The sequence below is a fragment of the Chrysemys picta genome, chromosome 5 (genome assembly GCF_011386835.1).
Source record: "Chrysemys picta bellii isolate R12L10 chromosome 5, ASM1138683v2, whole genome shotgun sequence".
In the NCBI taxonomy this organism is placed as follows: Eukaryota; Metazoa; Chordata; order Testudines; family Emydidae; genus Chrysemys; species Chrysemys picta.
In genome coordinates this window covers 94,126,492-94,139,823 of record NC_088795.1, presented here as the reverse complement: position 1 = coordinate 94,139,823, position 13,332 = coordinate 94,126,492, and the positions used below count along the sequence as shown (strand labels likewise).

Sequence of the window (13,332 nt, the reverse complement as noted above, 5' to 3'; positions counted from 1 at the left end):
TATAGGTGTAGGGATGAGGACAGTTCCAAGTTTTAAGGGAGCAGCACGGTATAAGGGGTGGAGAGAAAACGCCAAAGAAGGTATTGAAACTGCTTTCAGCACCAGATTAGACTGAGAGAGTTAGAAAATGAGACCAGGTCTGAGAAATGCTGTGGATGAGATAGGGGTTTACTGTGGACTTTGCACAGCAGAAGACCAACAGTTGAAAGAGATTGAATGATACAGAAGATGATGGACCAAAACAGGATAGAAACAGGACCAGATCACATCCCCAGACATCCACACATAGAGGGTTACCTCCTCCTGTGAGTGGAGGTGGGGTCTCAGTTGCTTCCTTGGCACCGTATTCAGACTGTACATACACTCCATTCTGTGACGTCCTCTCTTCTTGGTCTGCAGTAGAAATAAAATGGAAATTCATGAGGTGGTAGCAATTATCATCCATTCTTTAACTCTGCAACTTGCTTGCTGCAATGGCATTAAGGGAATGGAATCTCTGCTCTTCGTACTACAAGATAGGCAAATAATACTACAAAAAGGATTGTATTCACAGAAGATGGCCTCAAATATTTCTTCTTTTAGTAACTTGATTTATTGGTGATAGTGAAGAAGGCCAAATATACTCTGCAAGGAAAGCAAGCTAGCTATTAGACAAACTGATACTTATATTTAGCAAGCTAATGCTATAAAATTCTATAATGCTATGGGGATAATTTGGGAGTGGCATGAGTGGGAAAGAGAAAAACAAAGCATGTCTAAACAGCATGTTGGCTAATGACCAGAGGAGGGTATGCTGGAGGTACAATGCCTTTAACTAAGCAGCAAATCTCAGATGATCCCTGTTAGGTCAAGGTAATTTTGTTGAAGTTATTTTATCATTTGCATGGAAAACATCTGAAAACTTAGCTAAGCAAAACACTAGAAATGCACCATGGGGAACAACCCAACATTAGCAGCAGATGGACTAGTGCAGTGGTTCTCAAACTTTTGTGCTGATGACCCCTTTCATGTAGCACGCCTCTGAGTGCGATCCCCCCCCTTATAAATTAAAAACACATTTTTATACAGCCGGGCCCCCCCCCCACTTACGCAATCGTTCCGTTCCTGAAAGCCTTGCATAACTCGAATTTTGCATAAGTTGGAAATGTATACCTGTACGTTATGCAAAAATTTCTGCAATTCGAAAATCCTATTTCTGACTTATGGAACTTTTTCCATAAGTGTGAATTTGCTTAAGTCAGGTCTTGTGTAACCCGGGGAGCCTCTGTATATTAAACACCATTATAAACGCTGAAGGAAAAACGGGGTTTGGGCTGGAGGCTGACAGCTCATGACCCCCCATGTAATAACCTTTTGACCCCCTGAGGGGTCCTGACCCCCGGTTTGAGAACCCCTGGACTAATGAGATGATCTAATAGGTCTTTCCCACCTCTGGCTTCTGTGATTCTTCTTTCCTGAGTTTTAAGTTGTTTTTCCTCAAATACCTAATACAATAAACATGAGAATGCTATTTATAAAGTAACATGAAGTGTTTTTGAGGGGTGGGATTAAAGAGTTCAAAAGGTGATACATTGGTTTGTGTCAGAATTTGAAAGGAGCCAGATATCGCCTAGCTGTAAGATAATCTGTATACAAGGTATTCATAGTGCAATACAGTGCCAGGGTGCCAAATGCCAATTAACTAGTAAATTATATATCCAGCTACTGAATGATAGTGCAGACTTTGTTATTATTGACATAAAACTTGTTAGCTAAATATAACATATTTCATGATAAACATATTGGGTAAAATTTTCAAAAACACCTAGCTGGCACAGGGGCCTAAGTTTGGCTCCTAGGTCAGTTAGGCACTTTTGAAAATTTTATACATTATGGTTTAGTGCATTGCGTTGGGATTCACAGTAACTAATGTTTAAATGATCTACAGCTACAAGGAAAATATACCCCTCTAGTTGATTATAGACTTTTTGAGGGAACTCAGATGTGTCAGACAGCACTGAGTGAGTAGAGATTGATTAGATCCATGTAAATCAAAATGATAAAATATAACAAAATAAGGAAAATCAAATTTTAACATAAATTCTTGGTAATATTAGGAACTCCCTATGTCCTGTATGCTAAAGTTAACTAAATAATTGAGTCATCTGAGGCATGCAGTCTAATAGTAAGCTGCATCTGCCTTGTCAGAAAATAATGTCTAATGATTCTGATTTTTGTCACGTAGATTCAATTTACTCTCTAAAATACTTTTCACTTGTTACCAGGCAACTATGAAAATACTGTACATATAAATATTAGATATTTACAACTGAGATATATTTTTCAATAGTAACTTTAAATGTAATTTTTCCAGCAAAGCCAACATAAAACTTGCATCCAAAATATTAGTACGCCTCCTATGTCCTCCTACCAGCCCTTTACTCATACTGTGAGTAATGCTAAATGGTTGAGTGTTCTTGTTTTGTAATTAGGCATTCTGTACATCGAAAAAATGAGATCTTTATTCACCCACACAACAGGGCTAGCAATACAGACTTTAGTCTTCTGTTTTCTAAGAGCTGATCTTTCTGTTAGTACCTGTTAGTAAATAGTAATACCTTTAAGTCTTTCTTTCTGTATATTTGATTAATTTATATGTATTAACTATTCTTTAGAATCTTTATCTTCAGCAAAGAATATGTCTGAAGTCTAAGGCCCAAAACACTGGTCTTGACCAATGTGTAACCCTTTTCAGGAATTTATTCATTATGCTGTATTTAATAACTCTAGGGCACCTTCATGTCTGTAAAATTCTAGATATTCCTGGAAACCATCTCCTTAACACATATATAAAATGCTAACATTAGCATATATAGACTAGAGAAACGAATAAGAGATTATTGTTATAGCAGATGTTTTCTGTTGGAGAAGTCAACATGGAGGAATGATTGTGGGGTAAGAATGACCCACTGAGGGATATTAACTTGAAGAATTGTTAGTCCTGTCAGCTGTAAAAAATCATGCCTTCTCACGTGAGTCAGGTAAACTGAGACTGTATAGAAATGACACTACAACACATGTTTCTGGGAGAATATTCTTGGCAACTATGTTTCCTTTGTCTGAAACCCTCTATAAAGATAGTGATATGAAAACTTAGGTTGAGGGGAATGAAAACTGCACGTCCCTTCCAGATGCACATATCCAGCTCTTAGATACATTACCACCCTTTGTTGTGAGACTATTTCTATATTCTGTATGGTGCTGTCCTGGTCTCTGATTAATAATCTTAGATTAAATAATTTCAATTGAGCCTGTTATTTTGACAATCTCGAGTCATTAACTCAGATACGCAACACATTCAAAGATGGTCAATAGGAGTTGAGGTCACTCAACACCTTCCAGGATCAGGGCAATATATATTCATTCTAAAAAGAGAGGATTAAAAAACTTGATCTCTCCTTCACCTGCCTATTATTTTTAAATTTAAAGTTCAGTTTTTTATAAATCTTACCATAAAACTTGCTGATAAAACAGTTGGATATTGCTTTTGTATATTATCCAAAGGCACTTTAATTACACTTTGTAGAGTACAAGGACTAGGAAAGAGCATTTCTTCTGCTTAAGTTTACTCAATACAAAATATTGAGAATGATGAATCAGATTCAGCAGCCTGCTTTGCTAAATATGCAATGAAGTATGATTCAGAATGAGGCAACAACTTACTTTTTATTAGTACATACTGTAAAACTTGCTTCAGCAACTTATCATTCTATCATGCCAGGCTGGCTACTGCCTTTTATATTGTTACAATAACATTCACCAGCACAAGGACACACACATGGCATGGTGATGTGGCCCATGTAAGGACAGGATATGTATGGTTCCACTGACACACAGAACGAACACTGGTTAAATAACCACCAACGAAAGGTAAATGGCATTGTATACCTTTACCCTGATATAACACTGTCCTCGGGAGCCAAAAAAATCTTACCATGTTATAGGTGAAACTGCATTATATTGAACTTGCTTTGATCTGCCGGAGCACGCAGCCACGCCCCCCTGGAGTGCTGCTTTACCACGTTATATCCAAATTCGTGTTATATTGGGTCGCATTATATCGGGGTAGAGGTGTATCATGTTTGTGGGATGCATCTAGTGGGGGAGAGACATGTTAATCAAACTTGCAGATTATACTAAATGGAAGTTACTTCAAACATACGCACAGGCCACACACACACACACACACACACACTTTTTTTTAAATTTTACCCTGAAAACGATGTGGTAAGCAACATACGTGGGGTGGTGATTACAGATAAGTAACAAGGCGAGGTCCCTGACCCAAAGATCTTACAGTCTAAATCAAGTGGATATTTGACAGACAATGAGGAGGAGAGAGACAACAGAAAACCAAGAGGGAGGGAAAAACTGCTTTTGTTGGTAACACTGTTTACATGTAGAGCTGGGTTTTGAAGCTTTTCTTCTTACAGGTAAATTGTGGATGAAGATAACATAAGAATGGCCATACTGGGTCAGACCAAAGGTCCATCTACCCCAGTATCCTGTCTTCTGACAGTGGCCAATGCCAGGTGCCCCAGAGGGAATGCACAGAACAGGTTATCATCAAGTGATCCATCCTCTGTCACCCACTCCCAGCTTCTGGCAAAGAGAGGCTAGGGATACCATAGTTGCTTTGCAATTCCCCGCCCCCCACCTCCCTTTAATATACTTATGGGTAAGAGAAGAAGTAGAATGTTGTAACAAGTAATGATCAGAAGCTGAAAGGAATTAGTTGGAAGGGAGAGGGAGGATGGCACTTGATGAAAAGGACAGGTTTAGTTTATTCCAAGCATAGAGTGCAATGTGGAAAAGGCACAAAGTCATGAGCACAAGGAGGATATTAATGGAGCAGACTGGTGAGAGAAGCAGATGGAGCATACAACACAAGAATAAAGCTAGAAGGATCCAAGATCTGATGTGTAAGCTGAAGTGGAGCTGTGTGAAGCCTTGATAATAAGGAGCTTGAACTTAATATGGAAGAAGTCAGGAAAGGGACTCCTAGAAAGGAATGACATGGTCTGAACAAAGAGAGAGAGAGAGAAACAGATGTCCAGTGAAGATAGGAATAATACCTAATATCCTGGGAAAAGTTTAGAAACATAGGCAGGCAGTGACAAAAGGAGATTCCACTTGGGAAAATGCTTTGTGTGTATTTAGAGTAATATCTGCTCTCTTTCATGACAAAAATAACACTACTTTCTCTGAGTGATTGCTGGGGGTGTTTGAAGATGCTCAATAGTTTGAAATCTTAGAACATGTGATGTGAGAACCTGATTAGTAGGTAGAGTCTAGGTGAGGCAGTCAAAGATGCATTATCTATGCAGGTTTAGTGTGTGCATTCATTATAGCCAGATCAGAATTTCAACTGTGTGATTTGCTAATGGTTGTGAAATTAATCTCTCTAAAAACAACAAAAAGAATAATTCTATTAGTTAATTTAGGCTCTATACGAAACTGAAAAAAATCCCTCTGAAGGGTCAGATTCTTCCAAATTATGCATGTTGAGTAATATCTTATGCTGTGAGACGTCTCATGGAAGAAAATGGGATGAGTTACTAAGGTACTACTCAACATGAATATGGGTTGCACAATCAGACCCTACATACTAGTTTCCCCATGAGGTCCTAACTATTTCAAGAGCTTTTTCTGGCTGGGACAGTGAAGGTGAAGGATTAAAGGCCAGAGCAACAAGAAATGCTGAAAGAATTGGACTCTACAGGAATGTGATAGTCATTTGGGGTAGGAGAGTAAAAATAATAATAATCTGAATTACTGCAACATCCTTCTGAGTGGCCTTCATACATGCAGTTGTGCCCACTCAGAATGCTGCTGCAAAGATCATTCTCATCTATGAGTGACTGCACATGTGCATTCCATTCTGGGAATCTGTGCGCCCAGCACACAACTGACGGAAACTTTTTCCCTCGGCAGTACCCGTTGGATGGCTTGAGTGCCCCCTGCTGCCCTGCACCAATGCATGAAGGTATAAAGCACAGAGCTGGCCCAGACCCCCTCTGTTCCTTCTTACTGCCCAGGACAGTCACTGGAACCTCTGTCAATTGCTAGAGCAGTTTTCGCTCAGCCTTTATGTACACAGTCTAGTTGTAGGCTAGTTAGCTTTAGTATGTAAAATCAAAAGTTGTTTGTTTTTTCCTATTTTGGGGTTCTGTTGCCCATTCTAAGGCATGCCTCGATCACTGGTCTTCAAACCATGTGCTTCCTACTCAAACCCTATGCCTGTGAGCCACCCACATGGCAGTTATTTTAAGTGCCTAGGCACGGCACACATGAAGGACCAGTGCCAGATTTGTTGGGACTTCAAGCCCAGGATGAAAAAAGATAGGGAGGTTAGGCTGAAGTTCCTGCTAACGGAAGCAGTGCTGAGAGCACCCTCAGAATTGTCCTGGTCCGAGTTGGGGCTGAGTGCTGCAGTTTCAATCAGAAGCATGGCTTGAAGACTGTTAGGAGTCCCAGCTCTGGTTACCCTCGCCTGTGCTGAGGAAGTAGCATAAGCCTTCTACAAAGGCACCAACAAGAGGAAGATCTCCACCCCAAAAGTCAGGAAAGGTGGGAAAGGGGAGTCAAGTAGAGTGTAACCGAAATCGATGCACTCCTCCAAATTAGTGTCTAAGACAGCACCATTGACTCTGGTGCCAAAACAGGCATCATTGAGTCTGGTTCCAGAAATGGAACTGTCAATGTCAGTGGCTCTGCATCAATCAGATATAATTTTGGTGCAACTATGCCAGAAGTGTTTATAGTGGCAAGGAATTTACTCTGTTTGTCAGTGCCAGTATTGCTAATTGTACAGGAATTGGCTCCCTTGGTACTGTCAACACCAACACTCAGGGGCGGCTCTATGTATTTTGCCGCCCCAAGCACGGCAGTCAGGCAGTTTTCAGCGGCATGCCTGCAGGAGGTCCGCTGGTAACACGGATTCGGCGGCATGCCGGCGGGAGGTCCGCCGGTCCCGCGCCTTCGGCATACCCGCTGCTGAATTGCCGCCAAAGCCGCAGGACTGGTGGACCTCCTGCAGGCATGCCGCCGAAGGCAGCCTGACTGCCGCCCTCACAGCGACCGGCAGGCCGCCCCCACAGCTTGCCACTCCAGCACGTGCTTGGTGCGCTGGTGCCTGGAGCTGCCCCTGCCAACACTTGCAATGCAGCACTCAATACTGTACCAGCTGCCTACTTCCCGGACAGTCTGCCCATTGGTACTGTCTAAGAGAAAAACAGCAATGATGGTGTGTCTCCAGCCATCATCAGGCTCTCAGAACTGGTCCCCAGCAGTTTATACCCGTGATTGGCAGAAAGGGAGTCGTCTTCATTGGATTTTGAGATGGGATCATATGTGTCTCAACCTCTGAATAGGACCTGTGACTCCACACCTAGATTGGTCCTGCTAGTGAAGGCAGGGAGCTGGACTCGATGACCTTTCAAGGTCCCTTCCAGTTCTAGGAGATAGGATATCTCCATTAATTTAAGGGGGGAGGGATAGCTCAGTGGTTTGAGCATTGGCCTGCTAAACCCAGGGTTGTGAGTTCAATCCTTGAGGGGGCCACTTGGGAATCTGGGGCAAAATCAGTACTTGGTCCTGCTAGTGAAGGCAGGGGGCTGGACTCGATGACCTTTCAAGGTCCCTTCCAGTTCTAGGAGATGGGATGGGATATCTTTCCTCTCCAGGTACCCTCGCAACTACACAATGGGATCTCCAAGCCGAATGTGGCCATGAGGTCACTGGGGTCTGGCCCCTTATCAGTGGCTCTTTTGGAACCACAAAGGGTTTCCCCCAGCTTCTAGATCTTCCCCTTGTCATTCCTACAAAGTGCCCTAGTCCAGATGGGGTGAGTCCTTGCATCAAGCTGCCCTGACTCCAGTGTCTGGTACTGGTCCCAGAGCTGAGCATCAGGAAGAAGCCTTCTGCAGGAGAGGTTCAACCACAACCAGTTTTATCTTCATCTTTGTCCTCTCTGGACAAGGTGGTTTCCTCTGAGACAAGATCACCCCCTCCTGACAACTACAAGATTTATCAGGAATTGTTAAAGAGAGTGACTTTTTGGACTTGGGCATTCAGGTCAAGGAGGTCAGGGACTCCTCTCATCACCTGAGGTCCTCCAGGGTCACTAGTGGTTGCAGTAGCTAACGAGAGGGTGCGCCGGAGGCATCATGCTGCGACCCCCAAATCAAAAGAGGCAAAAGAACTGGATTTATTTGGTAGAAAAGTTTATTCAACTGGGGGATTGCGGCTTAGAATTGCCAACCACCAGGCTCTACTGGGGCATTATGATTTTAATTTTTGGGGATCCCTAGAGAAATTCAAAGATCTGCTCCCTGAGAACGTGAGGCAGCAGTTCTGTTCACTGGTGAACGAGGGCAGATTAGTGGTGAGGACTTCGCTGCAGGGGGGGCTGGATGCTGCCAACTTGGCTGCCAGGACCCTGGCTTTTGCGGTCTCCACACATAGATCCTCACAGCTGCAGTCTTCTGGTCTACCCTATGCAGTCCAGATTACTACGCAGGACTTGACTTTTGAGGGTCCTTCTCTGTTCTCAGAGCAGAGAGACAGCATTTTCCTTGGCCTTAAGGACTCATGGGTGACCTCAAAATTCTGGATTCTGTACACACCTGCCCAGGTCAGAAAGCACTATCAGCCTCAGCAGATACATTGTGATTCCACTGTGCCCTCCTCATCAGGACCTGTCAAAAAAGAAGAGCAGGGGTTTTAGGTGCAGGCCTACCCATCCTTCTGCATCAGCTCCAGCTCCTGGGCCTTCTAGACACACGAGAAGTGCTAAGCAATCATTTTGATGGGCCAGTCAAGGACACCATGCCAGTCTCCATGTTTCCAAACCCTATCTCCCCCATATTTGCAAACAGTTTTTCCCACTTCAACAGTGCATGTCCCCAAATTACTTCAGATCCATGGGTCTTGAGCACTGTGGAGGTGGGATATATCCTCCAATTTGTTTCTACTCCTCCTACCCTTCCTCCCTGCACCTCCAGAGACCACTCTCCTTTTCCAGGAGGTACAATCTTTCCTTCAGGCAGGTGCCATAGAGGAGATTCCACAGTGTTATAGAGGGACAAGGTTTTATTCCTGCTGTTTCCTAATTCTGCAAAAGGGGGTCTGAAACCAGTTTTAGACTGGAGTCAACAAATTCTTAAAAGAGAGAGTTTTGCATGGTCACCCTAGCTTATATTATCCCCTTCCTGGAGACTGGTAAGCTGCCATTGACTTAAAAGATGCTCACAGAAAGTACCACAAAAACAACAAGGAGTCTGGTGGCACCTTAAAGACTAACAGATTTATTTGGGCATAAGCTTTCGTGGGTAAAAACCTCACTTCTTCAGATGCATAGAGTGAAAGTTACAGATGCAGGCATTATATACTGACACATGAAGAGCAGGGAGTTACTTTGCAAGTGGAGAACCAGTATTGACAGGGCCAAGGAAGTACCACAGATTTCTGGTAAATTAAAATCATTATCAGTTCACCATGCTACTATTTGGCCTGTCAGCAGCTCCCAGAGTTTCTATGAAAGTTAGTGGTAGCTGACTTCCTCAGAAGATCAGGAGAGCAAGTTTAGCTCTACCTGGATGACTTGTGAGGGACCAAGTCAGGGTGCAGGTGTTGTTCACTGTATCTCTGATCCAATCAACATTCATTGTTCTGGGACAACTAGTCAATGCAGAGAAACCTCTCCTCCCCTCAGATCAAAGAACAGAGTTTATAGGGGCCAGTAACAGACTCGATTCAAGTCAGACTCAAGGTTTCAGGCAATTCAATTAATTGTTATAGCTCTCAAAGCTCACCCAGTCATGACAGCATGAAACTGTTTGAGGGTGCTGGGGCATACGGTCTTGTGCACACATATGGTCCAATATGCCAGTCTGCACCTCAGAATGCTACAGGATTGGCTAGCCTCAGTTTACTCACCAAACCATCACCATCTAGTTGAGTGGTGAGGGTGCTCTCTCATGTCCTGCCTCCCTAGATTGCTGGCCAAGTCCCACCAGTGTTCCCTTTGTCCACCCACAACCAATGCTCACTTTAGTGACTGACACTTCTGCCCTGGGCTGGGGGCCCATCTGAGTTCTCTACAGACTCAGGGACTATGGTCTGCAGAGGACTTAGTTTAACAAATCTACATCAGGGAGCTGAAAGGTGTGAGGTTGGCATGCTAGGCGTTTCTGCCACAGATCAAGGGAAGCAGCCTGTTAGTCCTCACAGACAACAGAGTGGCAATGTTGTACTTCAACAAGCAGGGAGGAGCCCACCCTGTTCTGCTCTGTCAAGAGGCATCTCTGCTTTGGGAGTTCTGCATTGCCAGCTCAATAGATCTAGAAGCTTCTTACCTATTGGTGTTCCAAAACAATCTTGCAGACCACCTGAGCAGATCATTTATGAGTCACCACAAGTGGTCTTTTTGCTTGGATGTGGCCAGATACATCTTTGAGTGATGGGGATCTCCCCAGGTAGACTACTTGCATCAAGGATCAACAAAAAGTGTCAGCAGTTCTGTTCCCTATGGGGTCACAGACCGGGTTCCCTGATAGATGCATTCTTATTACCATGGTCAGGCAGGCTCCTAGAATTATAGAATATCTGGGTTGGAAGGGACCTCAGGAGATCATCTAGTCCAACTCCCTGCTCAAAGGTATGCTTTCTTGCCAATTCCACTCATTCACAAGGTATTACTGAAGATAAGAGGAGACCAGGCCAGAGTCATACTCATAGCCCCAGCGTGGGCCTGTCAACACTGGTTTGCCACTCTCCTGGCATGATCCATGAAACCTCCAATTTCACTTTTACTGGGCTCGGATCTAATATCCCAAAATCATGGTTGTCTATTCCACCCAAGCCTGCACATTCTTCATTTAATGTATGGATGCTCCATGGCTAGACACTAAGGAGCAGTCTTGCTCAAAAGAGATTCAAGATGTTCTGCTAAATAGTAGAAAGCTACCGGTAGTAGGGTTACTTACCTCTCTAAGTGGAGACGTTTTTCCATCTGGTCATGCTATTCTGGAGTCTCACTGTCCTGTTCTTCAATTCAGCCCCATACTAAATTACTTACCCTTGAAACATCAAGGATTAACTGTTAATTCTATCAAGGTACAGCTAGCAGCTATTTCAGCTATCCTTCAGAAGGATAATCAGCCTGTTTTTTCTAACAACATACCAGTAAGGTTTTTTGAAAGGCTTAGTCAAATTGTATCATTAGGTACATGACCCTGTTCTCCCATGGGACCTAAACTTAGTGTTGTCAAGCTTATGGTTCCTGCCGTTTGAGCCTTTGGCTACTTGCTGTCTGCTACATCTATCAAGGAAGGTGGCATTTTTGGTTCCCACCTTTCTGACAGAGGTGATGGCAAAGCTGCACATGTTAAAGTTTACCTGCACCCTCAGCCGAGGCTTATCCCAAAGGCAGTGTCCTCTTTCCATATCAACCAGCCAGTTTACTCACCTGTATTCTTCCCAAAACCACATTTGAGCTGGGAAGAGGAATGTTTGCACACTCTGGACGTCATAAAGAGCACTGGTGTTCTACCTTGACAGAAGCAGTTCCATAAGTCCTCTCAACTCTTTGTAGCAGTTGCAGATAGAATGAAAGGACAATCAGTCTCTACTCAGATAATTTCTTCTTGGATAGCTTCAAGTATATGCATATCCTATGACCTGGCTAATGTCATGCCACCCAGCAGACTCACAGTTCATTTGATGAGATTGCAGTCAGCCTCTGTGCCTTTTCTGGCACATGTTGCAATGTCCTCTGTCTACATGTTTGCTTCTCATTAAGCTGTCACTCAGGACTCAAGAGACAATGCTAGAGTTGAATGAATTGTCCTCCAGTCTTTATTTAGATAGACTCTGATCTGACCTCCTGATTCATGGCTTGTGAGTCACCAGGAGTGGACTGCACATGTGCAACCACTCAAAGAAGATAAACGGTTACTGAACTGTTCTGTAATTGTTATTTTTTGAGCTGTGTTGCACATGTCCATTTCATGACCCACCCTGCTATCCCTCTGCACTAGAGTTCTGGCAAGAAGGAACTGAAGGGGACTGGGGGCAGCTTTGTCCTTTATACCTGCACACAGTGGCACGTGGCCACAGAGGGCACTCGAGGCAGCCAATGGGTACCGCTGAGAGAAAAGGTTTATAACAACTGTGTGCTGGGAATACAGACACCAAGGGTGGAATGGACAAGAACAAATGGATATAAACTGGCCACCAGCAAATTTAGGCTTGAAATTAAATGGTGGTTTCTAACCATCAGAGAAATGAAGTTCTAGAACAGCCTTTGAAGGGGAGTTGTGGGGGCAAAAATCCTAATAAGTTTTGAGACTGAGCTTGATAAGTTTATTGAGAGGATGGTATGATGAGACTGCCTACAATAGCATATGGCCCATCCATGACTGCTATTAGCAAATATCCCCAATGTCCAGAGATGGGACACTAGATAGGTAAGACTCTGAGTTACTACAGAGAATTATTTTCCAGGTGTCTGGCTGGGGGGTCTCGCCCACATGCTCAGAGTCTAACTGATCACCATGTTTAGAGGTGGGAAGGATTGCAGATTGGCAGAGACACTGGGACTTTTTCACCTTCCTCTGCAACATGGAGCCCAGGTCACTTGCTGGTTTGTACAGGAGCAAATGGTGGATTCTCTGTAACTTGAAGTCTTCAAATTAAGATTTGAGGACTTCATTAACTCAGCTAGAGGTTATGGGCCTAATGCAGAAGTGGTTGAGTAGATCTGTGTCCTGCAATGTGCAGGATATCAGACTAAATGATCATGATAGTCCCTTGTGGCCTTAAAGTCTACGAGTCTATGCACAACACTTCTTGAAGAACAACAGTTATGGAAAAGGTTAGTAACTGTTTTTTCCTAGCCTGTTGCTATGACCCTATCACTCCTCTCTTTGAATCCCTCCACTGGCTCCCCCTTCTCTAGTGCATCATACATAAGCTGCTTGTATTTAGTTTCAAGTTCCTTCACAGTCAATTCCCATGCTACCTATCATCTCTCATTTGCTATCAAGCGGCCAATGCTTGCCTCTGATTGGGCCATAATACTCTACTGCCCACTTGTTAAATTTTCAAACAAGCACCTCAGTGCTTTATCCCAGGATGCCCCACACTCTTGTAAACACCCCCAAAACTACCTCATTATCCATCCAGCGACCAGGGGCTGTTAACAGAGAGTTTTGCAAGGGAGTTCTCCAGGTGAAGGAGGAGCAAATACAGCACCCTTGGGGTAAGTGGCTGTCTGTAGTGTGTGTTTGT

General features: G+C 43.7%; 1 protein-coding gene across 13 annotated transcripts in view; it reads right to left on the bottom strand.

Moving 5' to 3' along the window:
* Window positions 1-13,332, bottom strand: part of CNGA1 (cyclic nucleotide gated channel subunit alpha 1) — a 122,916-nt gene that overhangs the window by 101,257 nt on the left and 8,327 nt on the right. For 7 of the 13 annotated variants that reach the window (XR_010601887.1, XM_065598079.1, XM_065598086.1 and 4 more), the window contains exons 2-4: window positions 8,667-8,738; window positions 3,974-4,134; window positions 298-393 (exon numbers count right to left, since the gene is read on the bottom strand). The exons of 1 other annotated variant lie outside the window; for it this stretch is intronic. The gene's annotated coding sequence lies outside the window, so the exon portion shown is untranslated. The remainder of the gene's footprint in view (window positions 1-297; window positions 394-3,973; window positions 4,135-8,666; window positions 8,739-13,332) is intronic. 5 more of the 13 variants (XM_042841857.2, XM_042841859.2, XM_008163458.3 and 2 more) reach the window with 3 other exon arrangements.